Raw genomic sequence first — 13,312 nt, forward strand, 5'->3', positions numbered from 1 at the left:
AGGCGCTGAAAAAAACACAAAACAACTGCAAAAACACATTCTAAAGTATTAAATCCAGAACTGCGAAATAAATTCTTCTCCCAAACCAGCCGACCGATGGAAAAGTATTTGGTTCAGTCGATCTATCTTCCTGCTTCAAGCGCTCGTAAACCGGCAAACCACACGAACGGACGTGAGTTGATCGTTCTTTTTGGTCTTTTCTTCTTTTTTTATAAAATTTTAACCACACACACACGACATTCTGCACTGCTTTTTTAGGATCTGAAATGATAATATTCGCCCTTTTAAGGCACTGTTGCTTTCCTTTAACACCGCCTCCTTTGGCCGGGGGATGGGAAGATCAACCTACCCGAAAGTGTTGCCGCTCGGAGACCAAAAGCCAACCACCATGCCATTAGACCAAATGTGGGGCGTATGATGCAAATGGCATGGTGTTTCAAATTTGCAAACCAAAGAAGAAACAAAGAAAAACCCCAGTTTGGCCAACTCCGTTCGCTTGCGGGGCAAGATAATGGACATTCCGCAAATGGGCAACAGCGCGGACGACAAAGCTTTGTGTGCGTGACAATCTTTGCTTCGGAATTTTGAGCTATTACCTCTCTGCGGGAAGTCGTACAATCACAGAAGCAGAATTCGCTTTCCAGAATGATCTTTGTATGATTTGCAATCATAAAATTCTGCCCACAGAAAGACACTTACTCTTGTTACATTTACTAACGCAACTTTTATCCGCTTAATTCCGACCTCGTTTGTCAAATTGCTTTTCACGCTCGTCAAACGGCGTTTAATTTGAAGGCTCTCCCGCTCGTGCGTCCTGTGCGTAATCATGTCCACCAGCTAATAAAATAAACACTAGTTAACGAGAGCACTAGCCCGAGCAGCATTCGATTACCGTGGCAGCCATTTGGCCCGCGTGGGACACTCCGGTACAAACTCCAACAACCTGCCGGTGAGTGTGTGGACATCATCATCATCATTTCGGAGATGATTCGCGGGATTTTACGACCCTCCATCGGGACGCACGTTTCGTTAATGGTGTTTTCGGTCACATTAATTGCATTTTCTTCTCATTTCCCCATCTCCGGTGCCTCACGGCATCGACTCAATTCGTGCCAGTTTCGTGAAAAAGCATCCGCCAGAACCAATGCCGAATGTTCCTGCAGGTGCATCGTCGTTGCGAGGTGGCGCGCTATTGCGCAGCAACCCTAACCTCACCTAATGACGCCATGCGATTTAATCCAGCATGCACAGAGGAGGTGTTGTAGACACACACACACTCACACACATATGCACAGATAAATTTACAACCAATTATTACCGGGCACTGGTGGTGAGCAATAAAAAAGCAACAGATTGAGGTTAGGACAACGTCCCCAGTGCCTTTGCTGGAAGGGGATGACGTTCTTGCTGCGTCTCTCGGGAGATGACATCAGGGAAGCTAATTTGCTACTAACGGGTAAGCTACCGCGTACAGGCAATCTTTGATCTTGCTGCATCAAGCACCAACACACACGTCTAGGCAGGGAAACCGTTTATGGAAGGTTCTCAAGTAAATTTATTCCTACTTTTGCATGGTTCTGAAGTCAGCTTTTTTGGAGTTGGTCCAATGACACTATAGAATTGAAGGGCAGGCGTTAAGATGTCTAGAACATCTTCAACTGAATTCCTGTTTCCAAATCTTATTGAGATATCAACTCCAAGCACCGTTCCAGCACATCGTATGGGTTTGAGATAGAAAAACCTAATTTCACACTCCTTGCTAGATATCATCTTGACCGTTCCCCGTCCGACTAGAAGCTAATGCTTGCGTAGGAGCAAAAGGTAAGCTCCAGCCAACGGTGGCCTGACACAAAGTAATATTTATCGGTCAACCTACAAAAAACCTCCCCGCAAATTAGCGGATTATACAAATTCATGCTTGTAGACCCAGACACCCCAAACAATCCCCCACTTTGCGGTTGATTCTGATTCAATGACTTTGTTTTCAACCGCTGAAGGACGTACGGACAGACAATTAATCGATTAGAAGGATTATCTCACGCAAGGCGTAACGGCTCTTGAGGCTGGTTGATGTTTATATTTCACAGCCACGCTCGGGGCGTCATCATGATCCTCCCCGCCCCAAGGAATGATCAATTTGTCAACGGAAACGAATCAAGCACCTTCCCCCTTCGAGTCCGAAAGGTTGGCGGCAATTAATCAACAGATTTCAGATGTTGTTTTCGATGCTGTTGTGTGACATGGCATGTTTAACACCTCTTCACGTTGGTACTTCGCCACACAAGCAAAAGGAAGCAAAAACATGGCATGTGATACTCTTCCTCGATTCTTTTGGATACAGTTTTGAGACCACTGTAAATCAAAAGCTAACGAATGGCACAATATTTAGTGCAGCTTGTTGCGGGCGTTCCTGGTATGGAAAATTTGATATCATCCAAACGAATGCGAAGCCAGTGCGCCATCGTGCGAGGGGTAATTTATCATCGGCATGACATTTTAATTTTAATTAACACACACACGGTGAGGTTTGCGGTGGCGAAGTGGGAAGAGCAACAATTGAAATCCACCCAACGTGTTTACAAAAGCTCCAAAATACCGCCAAAATCTCGCCCAAACATGGTTACCACACAACAAACTACACACGCTCATCGTTAACTTCCGTATCGAAAAAAAGCTAAAACTTCCAGCACCAGGTTGGAATGACGCGCAAATGATGGGATGTGGGGGTCTCCCCATTATAAAATGGCTAATTTATTGGCCATTTTGTACGAATTTTCGCTCTGCTACGGTGCGCGATGCGCTGCAGTGGTAATAAATATAAATATAACGATCCGGACAACGCTCGCGCCCAAAAGCTGAGCGATTGAATCATTAGCTCCCGATGCACAAGGCAACCACCATCAACCACAGCGGCAGTTTTCACAGCTTCCCATGATATGTGCCCCCCTTCGACGCAACAGCGCGTAACGATGCGGAAAACTCTTCACATTTTCGACGAGCGTCGATTTTTCTCAGGGCTTGTGGCAGCGGCATCGTGTTTCAACGAATCGAAAACACGCGGTAACATTGCACAACTGCGGCTGGGTTGTGTGTGTGTGGGTCTTCACTGTGCACTCGCTCGAAACGGCGTCTCCTCGTACAGACACAACCGTTTGTCATTTTCCCACCAAAAGTCGGGCCCAAAAACACTTTCATCTTGTTGTCCGATAAAATTTATTCAACAATACGCTGGATCACGGCAGGATTAAGGTTGATCTCTAGCGCGATGGGAAGGAAAGATATTGCATTCATGTCCCCAGACCTCTGTGTGTAATATTGTCCCAATTTCCTGTTCCTCTGAATAGAACTCACTTGTCTCAAAATCGGAGATCCATTTGGTTTGTGCCTATCTACTATGAGCGTTTATGATCCAGTCGTACAGACTTTTGAAAAATACCGGAAATGGTAGCGATTTACGCTCGAGGAAAGTTCAGATCCATCATCGTTATGTCTGCTCCCACCGGAGAAACCCCATAAACCAACCATGTGACACGGGACATGGAGCTATTCCCCGTACATAGAACACACACAGAGTTTTGAACGCTACTTAAAATGAGCAATTTCACTCTCACCACACCTCTGCTGTAAAACCTTTCTTTTTTAAGGTTGAGAAAGGAAGTTCGCAGTGAACTACGCTACAGAGAGCCGTTGGATTTACCGAAAAATACTTCCGCCACCAAAAAAAATTGGGGCCAAAGTTGAGCCATCATTTATGTTACGTCCAATCTCGTCTGTCTGTAAGACCCCAGAGCACGCGAGAAGTAGGTTTCTCGGTCAGCGACTACCGAACTTACACGGAAGAAAGACGCAAAAATTACCGCACAAGCATCGTTCTCGCCCAGCAAAACCCGTGGCGCTTTCGAGAAGCGGAAGTAATTTGGAACGCTGCTTGCGCGGAGGGTGGTGAAGTAGAGCTTTCCACCTCTGTTGTGCTGCTGTTCTGGTGGTGGAATTTGGTTCAGGTTTGCCGATGCTATTCCAACTTAAACAGCCATTTCGTTTCGATCTTTCATGGCAACGGTTTGCATTCGAGTTTGTGTGTGAAATGGAGTGTTTCACAGCAGAGCGAAAATAAATATGCATATCATGGACGGTGCTTTATCTAAAACACCACTTCTAACCATGATACAACATTCCGAACGTTGCCGGTAACTAAGATAACCCCAGAAGCAACAGAGACATACCGATAAACCGTTTGTCCTCGTGACGTTAAACATACTATTTTTGTGTGCACCATTTCCATATCAAATTCTAAATCCTCCCATTTGAAAGATAAACAAAGCTTATCAGCAAATTTTATCTTACTGGCTGGATATAACACCATTCAAAGACGGACCGAACAAAAGCCGGCTTCCGACCCAATATCTAATCATCTTAAGGTGCAAAAGTAAACATCCAAAACCATTCCATTCCTCCCACTTTCATTCACTCCAGTATTTTTGATAGCTCGTTAAGCGTATCGAAACAAAGACGCATCGTCCCGCACACAGTACAACAGCTTTTTGGTGGGTCATAAAAATCGATCGATACCACTAAATATTTGTATACATTGGCAATAAACGCAGAATCGGTTGGTGAAAAAATCTGTTTAATGAAAACCCCAAAAGCAATCTAACTACGTCGCGCGGCTGACTGACTCACCCAGAGCCAGCGGCAATCTTCCCCTTCACCGTTACGACTTCATTTACATCCATCAAATATCACACACGCTGGTACGGCCAAAAAGCTGACCCTGCCCAAAAATCAATCCATCGTCCAAATTTGGCAGAGCTGAAAGTAATAAAAAAGAGCTGCCAATATGATTCTCCATGCTCCATACGGGAGCGGAGGACACAAGAACCGAAAGGGGGTGTGTTATTCCGTTTCCAATCCTTCTGTTTGTTTGAGCATTTTCATTATCACCTGCACAATGGTCCAATGGGACAGAGATATCGGTTGGTTACGCAGTGGTTTTGGCACCCTGCTGTCAACCGTCTCCCGGGGGCCATAAACGGACTTTTACTATCCTTTCGACACCACCATGTCACGTGTTTGGCTGCTGTTTGGCGTACGGCGATTTACGCAGAGTTACACCTTGCTAAGAATCTGTCCTAACCTTAAACAATTCTTGCAGTTTGAGGCTAAATAGCTAATATTTTTCCACCTTCCTTATACGTCTGACTTGACGTGGAGTTGGTGATGTTGAATATCTGGCACAGGGGTAGGTATGTCACGCAGGTTAAATTTATATCCAACAATAATGTTAAAGAATTTATATCCATTCCATACTGCTGATGATACAGCCAGGGAGCTCCGAAGAAGTTCTCCAATATTCCAATATCCTGAAGTTGATGATCTTGCTGCGACATTTGCGCAATCGTTCTTGGCCGGCCCTCCCCCGGGGAGTGTGGGCTGACAACGCGTTTGATCCATATTTGAGGATCTACTGATCATCACCATTCGCCTATTGACCACCCTCTGTAGGCATACCGTTAAGAGGATGTCATGCTCATCATCCAAGACGAATCACCGAGTGACGAATTCTGAGTTGTCATTGCTGGTCGATCCAGTCACTTTAAGGAACCATAGCAAGATCAATGATTTGCGATTAAAAATATCGTATGATCGTATCGGAATGAGCTTTAAACCCGCCCACCGAACAACCGGGAGAGTCCATACGCCGCAAAACAGAGCTCCGCCAACCAACAACTCCAATATGGTCAATGACGATGACGACCCGACGATGACCAATCGACACACTTATGGCGCTCAAAAACATTACAAACATGGGACGAAAATACTATAAAAAAAAACGAGACTTTAACACACTACCAATGGATGGCATAAATCACACGGCAGACATTAATAATTCATTTCTAGCCAGGCGGTTTTTGCAATGAGAAAAAAAAAACAAAAACAAAACAAAACGATTGTCCACAGAACTGGCGGAGTTCGTGCAGGTATGCTTTGCATTAGTTGAGCACCCCAGTGCTCTAGCATGATTCCAGGGGGAGATGCGACATGCACACGTAAAACACGCATTTTAGATACAAATATGGAGTATCTAAAGCAAGACTTCATACCTTTAACTAGGCCAACAAACCTTGGCAGCAAAGCCTGCCAGTGTCTCCGATCTAACGCTGGCTGCTTGTCGCAAAACGAAAATCCAAACCCTCGCCACAAACACACGTTCGTGAGGGATTTGCTGAGTTGTTGTGTTTTTTTTTGCACTGGAAGAGTAAAAGGTCAAACCAACCAACCCGAGTACATTTGCGCCGTTAGCGAGGGAACACAGCATATCTTTTGTGCCAAAACTGTTGTGCCACACAGCAGACACGAACTCCCTCTCCCTCCGAGAACTAACTGTTCCGCTGCGCTTGTTGCATGAGTTAGGCACGAAAACGGCGACTCTGCGCCATAGCTACACATACTTCATGTAGCTCTCCCCTCGCTCGCTCGCGGTCATCATGCACAACCGAACCGAAACCGAAACGAGTCTAATAAAAACATTTTTTCGCGAAACTACATCGTGACACGGCCGGTCTACAACTTGCACAAGGTTAGACGATGGTTTGGGCTTCGCTGTGAAGAGTTCGTTTGGAGTACCTGAAACTCAACCTACTGCCGCTGGTGGAAGCGTCCAACTCCACCACACTACCTCTAATCTCCGCTGCCCAGCAGAGACCGGCGTCTCCTCATGCTCCGTACTCATTTGACACTGATTTGACAAACTTGGCGGTAGCATGCACAAAGCGTACACTCTCTGACATTGATCGATCGGCCAGCCCGCCCGGCAGTCTATCACATGAGCGAAAGTAACATGGAAACGGTTGAGCGGGAAGGCAAACACACATGCCACAACCGTTGGTATCTTCCCCAACATAAGCCCGGCCTGTGCACGGTTGATGGTTCAGGTGCAGGTTGATGTGGCAAGCTTTGACGGACTATTCGTTGGTTTTGGGTCGGGTTTCGGTTAGGCTTTACCCGTTCGCTGTGGGATGGCAATAATAGGCCAGCTTCACTGCACCAGCAATAATGTCAGTTTATTGCTGTTGATTAAGCATCGTTTTCGCCTCGTCATACGGTGTGCTGAAGGGGCTGAAAGTGGTTTCGATTGAGCGGCAGAGGTACACAGCATGTCTAAATTGACAGTTTCTGGAATATTCCGCTGGATAGGTTGTAACGATCGATATTGATCCTGGTTGTAATGAATGTTTCAATTAAAACTGCTAACTACTACATCGCCAAGCTATACCGCTTTTGAAACGTTTAATTGTAAATCCTGTATTCAATCTATCAGGTATACCCTTCTATCATATATCTAGATGTTATAGCACACACAGAACTGCTCAAAATCATGCAGCAAATGCTGACGGGAGTATGAATTATACGCACGAAAATAACGCAAAACCCAGACACGCTATCCTCACAAGCCCCAACACGGCTAGCGACGAACCGGATTCATTCACGCGTAATTCACCCTCTGTCCCCTGAAAGCATCGCCAAACTTCTGAAGCAAACCTGTCCAAGGTTGGAGAAAATGTTACCCTCAAATTAAACGCCCCACGTGCCCCCCGCGTGTACTACATTTTCCAGCTCACTAGACTTCAGAGGCTCATCTCCAATGCACCTCCAAAGCCTGCTATAACCCCGTTCTGGGCTATTGGACGGCACCGTTCAAGGATGCACACCGCCCGTGGCTCATGGCGCGGTCATCACAGTGCGTGTGTGAATCGAGTCCACACCGGACGACCGGTTGGACGATGATCGATTTGATGCACCACCGGTGAAGGTTAATTGCGGACAGTTTGTTTAATTGCGGCCCGGTAGGAAGTTTCTCTCCAAGAAGTCATCTACTGACCGACCTTTAGTTTCATTTTCTAGATGATTTTCGAAAGGGTGGCCATTGGCCATCGGTGACGTTAATTGGATGAAATAAGTAGAAGAAATGGCCATCTAATAACCCAATAGCAGTAGAGTCTTATTATAAATTCGGTTCTTGATGGAAAGCGGTTTGAGTTTGAGTTCAGTTTTGGGCCTGCTTTCAAAGGCACTACAGTAAGCATGTTTAGATTTCTATGGAATTGAAGCGTTTATCAGTAATCTTTGAAAGCAAATTTGCGTTTTAACAGATCTGTTAATCTTCGTTTGCTAAAAGCCGCTTGCAAAGATGTCAATTTTGCTTCAGAAATTCCAAAACTCGGCGAAAAAAAAACATCAAACTTCTTCAGGTTCACTTTAACTTCATAAGATATTCTCTAGGGCACGAGAGTGACACTTCCAGCTGAAATGTAATACCGCACTTGTCCATCTAAGCATACAACAATGTCTTCGTTTTCTTCTCAAAACAATTCCCAAGAATCGATTGCCTTCGCAGCAAGCGGCACTTGAGCCCACCGGGACGGACACACAAACCCCATTATCAAACAAAAAGCTCGTGGCTACTACATCCAACCTCACTGCGGAGATGATATCCGGCAAACAGATTGTTGGGCAGACGGGTAAACAGTGGTAAAGGAACTAAACAGCGATCAGTCGGCAACAACCCCGGTCTATCACCAGTTCCGTTCCGATTTGCATATCTTTAGTAATGAAATATCCAAACAGCTTGGACACGAACAAACTGAGCGAGGGAGCGACACAGTGAACGAGCTTCTGTTTGACTTTGCGCCACCCGCACACAGTGCACGAGAACGATGGCGACAAAGCAACGCGGCAACGGTAATCTCCGGCACACAAACATTCCGAATTCCGGCGGCAAGAGACGTGCCTCGAGCGAGCTGTAACCGAACCCATCCGGTATCGGTTCCGGTTACCCGGGGTGACAATATTGGCGCCATTTTGCCACCCGTGTGGTACGAAAGGCATGCCAACGCACTGCACTGCACTGCGGCGGCGGTTGCTGCTGTCGCTTCTGTGCGTAAGTTGTTGCGGTTGCGAACACGATACACTTCCGTCAACAGTGGCCGCGGGCGGACACAGGCAGCACCAGTTGCCGGGGTGTTTTGTGTGCCGTATGTGCCGAGTGTGTGTGTGTGTGTGTGTTAAACCTCATGTCAATTAAACTCAGGTGATCGGTTTGTGCATACGATTGTGCAGGCGAAATGCGCATTTATGCGATAGGATTATGGCTTACAGAGACTTTGTGGTTCGTCCAGCGTGTTAAGCTATAAGCTTTTTTATTCATTTTTCTTTTGCTCCTCAATATCCGGCATGTGACCGTATCTCTCGAAAAAAAAACAACAACAGAGCAGTGTCGTGTATGACGAATTGACAATTGGTTTGTTAGGTTTCGTTTGAGCTGTTTGCGAAAGAGAGAAAAAACAACATGAATGACGCAAAACCTTTCGCAAAGGGACGGTTGTTTGCGTACGAGGCAATAAATCACATGCTCAGTTATACTTCCCAACACCGTGGAGCGGTAATTTTTTCATCCTCATATGTGTGTCGTTTTGGATAAACAGTGATTTGCCATGTCGATGGCACAGTTTCCTCCAACCAGTGTAGGTGGATCAGCATAAGCCGAACAGCACTTTAATTTATGAAACATGGAGAAATTCCATTCGAAAGTTGAACCATAAAACCCACCGCCTCCACGAGGAAGGCTTTCGTGCGGTAAAAACAACGACAACAAAGTAAAAGTATATTTTAAAAAATTACAACACCACCATACCACACCGTCCTGAGCATCCTTTTCCTGCCTTTCTTTCTCGCACTGGATCTCTCATTTGCATAGCGGCTCACACACACACACACATATGTAAAGCCCAGCATTTGAATGGATAACGGACAGGGGGTGCAAAAGTTAAGATAAATTGGTTGCGCATACATTTTGCAGTTCCGCAGCCAATTTCATCGTCAACAAAAATAAACGGCGCTGGGAAGGCAACTTTCGAGTGAAAGAAGCTCCCCAAGCCCGTCCCGGCGGACCCAAAACAAGATCCGAAAAATCAGTAACGACACACCACATTCAAAAACCCACAGACGCACTTCGATGCACACACACGCACACATACACAGAGAGAAAGAGAGAGAACAAACAATCGATCCGTGGAACATAAACAGACACGGCCACATGCACAAAGTACGAAAAGCCGGTTGCACCGCAAACAGAACCTGCAACCTGCATGCGTTCCCAGGGCATATCAAGCGCTATCTTGGACGATGCACAGCTCTCTTTGGCCTCTCAAGAGCCCAAGAGATAACAAAAGCCGTACCGAGGGGGACCGGAACACAGCCGGACACACCGGGCACCACCAGTACCATCAACACCAGTACCGAGACGAGTTGCAGTGACTTCAAGGTTGGGCGATATTAAGATTTTCACTTTTCTTCTTTTCCCGCTTTTGTGGGCCACAGCTCATTTGAATTTAGTCCATTTTAAACCGCTTTCCAACGCGAGATAATATGCAGACACACACCAGTGTCTGGCACACAGGTTGAGCACACATGGAGTAGATAAAGACACACACACACACACACGCTTCTAACAGCTTTCCAACTTCCGAAGTGCAGCGAAAAGATGAAAGGTAGATACACACGGGTAGCTTCTCGAAAAGCTCTAGCCTCTAGTGGTGAGGCCTTGCTGGAGAGCACTTTAATGTCCCTTTAAAGCACACTGGACAGTGGTTTGGGTGCACTTCAATATTAGATTAGGGGCATCAGAGAGCTATCTCTGCCGATTACCGCGATATTCTTCTTTGCCTATCGAAGTCATACTAACCTGTTTAGCAAGAAGAACCGGCAGGTGTCTCAGTAGTTGAGGGTAGCAGAAATTGAAGCCACTCCTCAATCGATTGTTGAGCCGGCACTGTGGCTAGGAATGTCCAAAAGGAGTGTTCCTCGTGCTGCCTGAAAGCGGCAATCCAATTCAAGCTCAACCGTAACAGATCCCTTTTTCTGAATGACTCCAAACCCTTCCTCGGGGGGAACACCCGTCCTGCTGGTGGAGCCGTGTCGTGATCACCTATCCTTTTAACTTTCGCGTTGCAATATTCTTGCGCCTGCAATACCCACACAAGGGTTACGTGTGACCTCGTTTGTTGTGCTGTAGGGCCTCTCCTTCTGCTGGCTATCTTCACGTGCACAAAAAAAACCAGTCACGCTATTTTTGTTGTCGTTCGGTGTTGCGCATCGAAGAGACGCGGCGTGATTCGTACTGCTCGCGCTTGTTGCCTGTACACAGGTTGCTGTCTCAAGACAAACTGACGAAGTGTGCGCGGCCCGAACGACTTCGGCGCACGTTGGCTTTGCGCTTCGGCGCGGTCGCGGCCGCAACAAAAAGCTTCCCTCGACTAAGGTTTGTATGTGGTAGTGTGAGCGGTACGGTGAGCGTTGCGTTCAGCTCGGAGCTTTCAGCATAGTGTTGACAGCGATCGGTATAGCACTGTAGCGACGGGGTGTATTATTTTTTTGGGTGTGAGTCGTGAAGTTGCAACTCTGAACTGAATATCTGCAAATTCGTATCAGCATGCATTTTAAACCGAAATCACTTAAATTCCCACACACACAAGCCAGACTCTCCTTGACCTGCAGACAACGCAAACAACACCGGCGGTTCAATCAATCAAAAGTGGACAGGGAACACTTCAGAAATTCAATTTCGCCTCACTATTATAATTCAATAAAGTTCAACCATTTTCCACACCGTGTTCGGTAGTGTTAAAGGATCACTTCACGCTACCCGAAAATTTACACCTCACTCAAGGAACAAACGCACACACACACACTCTCTCTGGGGAATCATAAATCATCCACTTAGGGGAAGGTTCATCATCTTCTTCGTTCGACCCTGCCATAACTTGGGAAACAATCAAGGGATTCGATGACGCCCCAGCACACACGCGCACCCTCCTAGCCATAATATTTTGAAAAGTCTGTTGTTGTTGTTGTTATTCGGCTGTGTTACGTCCCACGTTATCGCACTTCGACAACACTTTTAACACTCCCCGATTAGGTAGGAAGGTGCGCAAAAAAGTAAGGGAGTCTGTTCAGCAGATATCAAATATCCACTATTTCAATACATCTTCATCGACCGAACTGACAGTCTCTCAGTTTCCCTCTCTCTCTCTCTCTCTATCTATCACACTATAATTTATCCCTTCGTCCTACCCGGATTCTGCAGCTCCTTTTCCGGGGGAGGGAAATATCTTCCCGCTCCCTTCTGGGGCGTGCTGAAGTTGAATGGGATGAGTCGCGTGCATAAAATTAATTTCCCACCGGACAGTACTACCTTGTGCCTTACTTTGGCTAATGGTTGTATACTCTTCTTCCCTCTTCTCTCCCTCATCCCCTACTCACTGCCAGTTGGGTGGGTGTATGTCACGCGTCAAAAGATGCAGCCAAGCCCCCTGGATGCCTCTCCCTACCCCGAGATGGGTATCGCCATTGCCGGTTTGAAATCGATGGTTTCGATCCCATTTGGGCATATTGCGCATTAGAGCACGCCCGGGCTTCGAGCGCGTGAAATATGTGTGCCGGTCATGGCGGAGACGATGATGATGATCATCATATTCCGGATCTGGAGATGGTAGTGCAGCGTTCCGGGGTGTTTTCGTCTTTTTGTATTTTTTTTTTTTTTTGCAAACCAAAAAGACCATCAAGAACGATACACTCAACCGCATGAATGAACGTTTAACAAGTTGTGCACGGTGCACAGAATAAATTAATGCCCATTCCAAACGTTTATGGATGCCATCTTTGGAACAAAAAAGATTGAATCTCAACACGGCCAGGAATAAACAAAACAAAACCCCGTTGAGAGGAGTCTTTCGGACATCTAAAGCTTCGATCAGAAATTTCTGAAAAAAAAACTCTTTTAATTGTCACAACTACAAAACACCTAGATTCCAGTACTGATAAGCTTATCTGAAAGAAATACAAAATCAAGATAACAATATACTTCCTCTCTCAATATAAGTTCACTGATCTTTTGTGATACTGCCGAATCACTGACTCAGGAAGCTTTACTAACCCAATGTTGGCTCTGCTAGACGAAGCATGAAACAAGAGTCTTTAATTATTACGTCATATTTCACTTGTCCAGCTTAGGCCCCAGCTTCAGCCAGTGGAGAGAGAGAAAGACCCAACAAAGGAAGCGTCACCGAGCGTTGAGTGAGCAATAATTATTTCCTATTCCTGTATACATTTCAACCGGTATTTCACCGACGTGGTCATGCCATCCTGTCACGTAGTGGTTATTACGATTCAGATTGATGCAATGATAAAACGTGCCACATAATAATCGTAGGTTTAATGCTTTTTTTGAGTGAAAAGTTCCGGGTTTCAAGTGCAA

At 46.0% G+C, this 13,312-nt stretch overlaps 1 protein-coding gene across 15 annotated transcripts in view; it reads right to left on the reverse strand.

Annotated features, from left to right (window-relative positions):
- LOC120904452 (restin homolog) overlaps window positions 1-13,312 on the reverse strand; it is a 60,958-nt gene that overhangs the window by 40,292 nt on the left and 7,354 nt on the right. The window contains exon 1 of one of the 15 annotated variants that reach the window (XM_040314434.1): window positions 10,742-11,947. The exons of 12 other annotated variants lie outside the window; for them this stretch is intronic. The gene's annotated coding sequence lies outside the window, so the exon portion shown is untranslated. Of the gene's footprint in view, window positions 1-10,741; window positions 11,948-13,312 lie in introns of those variants that run through there. 2 more of the 15 variants (XM_040314435.1, XM_040314432.1) reach the window with 2 other exon arrangements.

The sequence above is a fragment of the Anopheles arabiensis genome, chromosome 3 (assembly GCF_016920715.1).
Source record: "Anopheles arabiensis isolate DONGOLA chromosome 3, AaraD3, whole genome shotgun sequence".
Lineage (NCBI taxonomy): Eukaryota > Metazoa > Arthropoda > Insecta > Diptera > Culicidae > Anopheles > Anopheles arabiensis.